The sequence below is a fragment of the Juglans regia genome, chromosome 2 (genome assembly GCF_001411555.2).
Source record: "Juglans regia cultivar Chandler chromosome 2, Walnut 2.0, whole genome shotgun sequence".
In the NCBI taxonomy this organism is placed as follows: Eukaryota; Viridiplantae; Streptophyta; class Magnoliopsida; order Fagales; family Juglandaceae; genus Juglans; species Juglans regia.
The window spans coordinates 26,743,093-26,749,092 of NC_049902.1; positions in this window are offsets into that span (position 1 = coordinate 26,743,093).

Below are 6,000 nucleotides of genomic sequence, written 5' to 3' on the forward strand. Positions count from 1 at the left end.
AGTTGATTCTCACTAAGGATATCTCTAAGAAATATAAAAAGAAAAAGAAGAGGATTTAGAAAAAAGAAATAATGTTTTAGCTATAAATAGACTTCATAAAGGTAAACTCATAAATTGTCATGTCTTGATTTAGTACATCGATCAGATTGTAAATATACTTTTATCGTAAAGTAGATATAACGTATGACATAAAGTTTTGTCAATTTGTAATTTTACTTTTGTAAAACTTCTTTATGATAGTAGTATTTATAAAATCTATATTTTCTCTTATATATTTGTAATACGTCATTGTGAGCTTTTTGTTTTATGTACGTTCAAATTCATGTGGTTATGCATTACACGTACGCTCACCTTTTAAGTTCATGTTATTTGTTTAGTTTAGGTGTTTCCATAATTAATAAAGACATTAGAAATAAGTCATTTTAAGATTAATAAAGGGAGGGTTTTATTAAAATCTCAAACAACAAAGCTTCTTGGGTTTGATTCAAGGAAGAAAAGAAGTGAAGAAGTGTAAACTAGCTCAACCCCAGCCCCATGTGAGTGCTTCGAGCCCTCATCTTCTCTTGTAACCAATTAAACAATATACATCTTTAAAAATAAAAAAAAATATGGACAAAGTTAATTACTTGGGCATAATATTTAAGAAATAGCATTAAAGTTGTTTTTCATATAAATTTTGTCATTTATAATAATACTTCATGTTGATTTTAAATGATTTTATATATTTACTAATTAAATGGACAATCATTTAAAGTATGTTGCGTTAATAAATGTAATTAAAAATAATAAAATATTTATAGGTTGAAGAACAATATTTTTCATAAGGAATAACTTAATCAAATTTCTAACTACTTTAAAATGTGTTATTCTCTACTTTGACATGTATATCTGTATTCCTTTTTGTCAAACTTTTCACTATATGCGAAGCAACAAGTAATTACTTATGCTTAGAGATTTTTATTTGAGAAATACTTCAGCCACAAATAAATTATACAAAATTAAATTCATCAATTGACGTGGTTTGATATGGTATGTTAGATTGTAAAATTTTTTTTGTTGTAAAGTAGGTCTAACTAATCACATGAAATCAAATCAGTTGTTCAGTTTATTTTTGGTAATGACATGCTATGTATCAAAACCTTCCATTTAACATTATTGTCAACTGGCCTAAGCCCCTTCTTCATGCCTTCCTCACCGTCTTCCTTTATTTCTCATGGATGTACTTTTCCATATTTTCTCATTCAAGTGCTTTCCTTGTTTTCACTCCACTCACTAATGAGAATTATTTCAAATTCTCGTTTCCAATGATCAACAGGCTCTTTTATCATGACAAGGCTTGAGATATTTGGCTGGACCTTGATGCATGTTTCTCTCACAGCAATAACCCTTGTATTTTCAAACTCAAGAGGAAAATTTCCACGTTACAGCAAGAATCCATGTCTATCACCAACTACTGCTCCACAATCAAGTCCTATTGGGGTCAACTGAATGCATTGCAATCACTTCCATCATGCACCTGTGGCGCCTCATTTACTCTTCACAATGCCCACAAAATAGAATAGGTTTTCCAATTTTTGATGGGGCTTCACGATTCTTATGCCTCCATTCGCAGCTAGATTTTGGCCATGGGTCCCCTTCCTTCTATAAACAAACTTTATTCCATTATTCTCCAAGAGGAGAAACGACTTCTCCACTTACTTGCATCAGTTTCTGAAGTTGTTGCCATGTTCGCTTTTCAATCTTCATTGCAACCATGCAACACTGACTCCAAAGGCAATGGACATGGTCATCCTAAATGTGATCATTGTGGGGGCTATGGGACATTAGAAGAGCACTTGTTATAAAAATGCATGACTTTCATAGCAATTGAACTTCCCAACAGTAGCACTCTTCCTCTGCATTCGATGATAAATTGTTGCCACTGTCAATCAATAGTATTAGTAATATTTTGGGTTCTTCTTCTGAAAGTGCTATACTTGGTCTCTCTGACGAGCAATACTGACAGCTCATGGATCTCCTCTCACCTACATCATCCTCCTCGTCCAACTTTGCCAGTATCCTTCCTTCTTGTCATCTTGCCTCTTCTTCTACAAATTGTGATTGGGTCATTGACACAAGAGTACTTAACCTCCAATTATTCTGCCTTGGTTGACACTCGTTCACTTGAGAACCCATGTCCCATTCGGTTGCCTACTGGTGACACAATTCCTATCACCCACCTTGGCACAGTTCATATGTCTCCTAATTTTTCCTTACATAATGTTTAACATGTTCCCTCATTTCAATTTAATTTATTTCTATCAGTAAAATCACCACTGCTCTCAATTGTGTTGCCTTATTTTTTTCCCACCTTTTGTGTTTTCCAGGACTTGTTCATGAGGAAGCTGATTGGATTGGGTGAAGTGCGCGATGACCTCTACTACTACAAACCATTATCTTCCACGACTTAATTACACTCTCACAATCTCCCCACCTCCACTTTTTGGCACCAGTGACTTGGTCACCCATCTTCTTCTTGTATTCTCCAAACCTTATCTATTTCGCTTTTTTATTCCACATGTGGTGTTTATGTTAGAGTGAAATATACTTACCTCTCTTTTCCAATAAATCATAATAAAAGTTCATTTATTTTTTATCGTATTTATTGTGATATATGAGGTGGTTATCCTATTGCTTCCAGTTCTGGTGCTCACTATTTTTTAACCATCGTTGATGACTATTCCCGCACCACATGAGTTTATTTGATGCGTACCAAAGCTGATACGTACATCTGCTTCACTGGATTTTATGCTTAAATCAAATCTCATTTTTACCATCAAATTCTCAAAATTCATACTAACGATGACCAATAATTTTTATCCCACAAAATGAAACAATTTTTTCATGACAATGGTATTTTTCATGAGTGCACTTGTGTCAAAACACCTCAATAAGACGATGTTGTTGAATGCAACATCATCACCTTCTCAATATGGCACGATGTTTACATTTTCATGCACATATTCCTCTTTCTTTTTGGGGTGACTGCATTTTAACCACTTATATTTCATCAATCACATCCCTTTCCCCTCATCTTAACCATAAGTCGTCGTATGAGCTTCTGTTCGATAAACCTCCTTCCTATACTCATCTACGCATTTTTGGTTGTTTATCTCCTAGTGCTCATCATGACAAATTTTCTCCTCGCACTCTTCGTTGTGTCTTTCTTGGCTACCCTATTCATCACAAAGAATATAGAGTCTATGATCTAGAGAATCACCATTTTCTCATTTCTAGTTATATCACATTCGTTGAACACATTTTTCCATTTCAACATATTCCCTCTCTCCCTTCCACTCCTGTCATTTTTCTCCTACTCTTGAACCTCCTTCCTCCTCCCCCATCTAATTCCCTACCTCATCATTTGACAACCTCCACGCCCTCACCATCACAGCCTTCCCCTCTCATTTGCACTCGTCCATACTGCACTATTACTCGCCCTGCCCATCTTCAAGATTACCTTTGCCCATCTTTAACTTCATCGACTGCCATGGCTTCACCTGCTCAATGACTTTCCTCAGGTACATTTCATCCCCTATCATCTTTTCTTTCTTGCCAACATTTTTCTAACTTTCATTGTGCTTTTCTTGTACCTCTCCTTCATAGTAAAATACATATTGGTTGCAAATGGGTCTTAAAAATCAAACTTAAGGCCAATGGATCCATTAAGCATCATACAACTCGTCTTGTAACCAAGGGAGACACTCAAATTGAAGGACTCGACTACCATGACACCTTTGCCCCCATTGCCAAGTTAGTCATTGTCCGATTCATTCTTGCTATGGCTGTTGCTTGTAATTGGTCTCTCCATCAGTTGGATGTCAATAATACTTTTCTTCATGATGATTTTGATGAATATATATATATATATGACTCATCCACTAGGTCATTGTAAACAGGGGAAGACCCGTGTCTGTCATCTTCAGAAGTCACTTTATGGCCTCAAGCAAACTTCTCTCAATTGGTTTCCCAAGCTCTCATATGTTCTCACCACTGTTGGCTTTCGCCATTCACAAGCGGATCATTCTCTATTCACACTTTCCCAAGGTTCATCTTTTACTGTTATTTTAGTTTATATTGAGGACCTTCTTGTAGCAGGTAATGATCATTTTTCCATCTCCAAGATCAAATGTTTCCTCTCTCAAACATTCAAAACCAAAGATCTCGACACCTTGAAGTATTTTCTCGGTCTAGAAGTGGCCCGTTCTCCTATTTGAATTTTCCTCAATCAACACAAATATGCCTTGGACATCCCCAGTAACACTGGTCATCTCGGGGCCTGCTCTGCTCACTTTCCGATGGAACAAAACCTCAAACTCACTGACACGGATGGTACTCCTATCTCCAATCCAAGCTCCTACCACCGTCTGGTTATCCAACTTATTTATCTTACTATTACTTGGCCTGACATCATCATCCTTGTCGACATCCTAAGTCAATTCATGCATGCACCACATTAACCCCATTTTGATGCTGCATATTAGGTCTTACGCTACATCAAATCCTCTCCTAGTCAAGGCCTTTTGTTTCTTGCTGAAGATTCTCTCTAGATATCTTCTTACTTTAACTTTGATTGGGCAAGTTGTCCTCTTACCTGACGCTCTACCACTGGATTCTTCATTCAACTTTGCAGTAGTCCTATCTCCTGGCGTGCCAAGAAACAATCCGCTGTCTCTCGTTCTTCTGATGCAGCTGAGTATCATGCTCTACCACTTGTGAACTTACTTGGCTGAAGACCCTTCTTCATGATCTTATTGTCTCGAATCCCCAGTCTATGCTCCATTATTGCAACAATCAAGCTGCTCTCTACATTGTAAAAATTTTATTTTTCATGAACACACCAACACACATTGAGATACATTGCCACATTGTTCGTGAAAAATCACATGCTGACCTCATCTCCACTACTCATGTCTCGACTTCAAATCAACTTGCCGGCATCTTCACTAAAGCCTTGGGTCGTGCAACGTTTTCAGACATTATCGTGCAAGTTGGACATTACGGATCTTCATTCTCCAACTTGAGGGGGAGTATTACAGATCCTATTTTTCCTTGTATAATATGTTGTGTTTCAAAACTTTCCATTTAACATTATTGTCAACTCTAGTCACTGATTTATTGCAACATATACGGGATTTGATTTCCCCTTTATAATATAAAATACGATGTACCAAAACTCTCTCTTTCAATGGCTATTCCCTATGTTTCTTAACAAAATATGCGTTCAGGTAGGCCTAGTGTTCAAGGACAGAAGGTAAAAGAATATATAACCCTCCTGAAAGTTCATTGTTGAAAGCCTTGGGCTGTTTTTTGTTTTTTTGGTTTTTCCTTGGGTTTATTTGGGTCTCAAATGGTAAGAACAGAGATGTTTTCATCAAAAGAATCCTAGAAAATGGTCCAGCCTCATATATGGTAAGTACTCAAAAGAAATGGTCTCAAAACCTCCATTCACATCTTGTACTGGAAGGAACTGGGTCATCCCAGCTAGTGCAAATGCAGTGGAGCTCCAAAACCATGCCCTGCCTGGAAGAAAAATTCTCCTACTGTTTTTTTTTTTTTTCTTTTTCTCCTTCTTTCCTCCTATTTTGATTTTTGTGTGTGTGTGTGTGTTTTTGTGGCTGGTTGTGGTCCTCAACACGGCTCTCAAAACTTTGAGATTAAAAAATATAGTCACAGAAGAACAGTCCAAAATTGAAATGGGAGAATATAGGCGCCACATCTCTTCTCCATTCCAACCCTCCACACCTCATCTTCAACCAGCCAACACATAGTTGCCACATGGCATTTTAAATATCCAAAATGCAATTAATCACCACCAAGCTTCTCCATGCCTATTTTTATCACAAATATCATCAAGCCATCAGCAACTCCATCCTTTTTTCTTTTTCAATAAATAAACATATATATTCAGAAGAACTTTTCTTAAAGACTAAAGTGACTATTTCACCCACTTCCTATTGG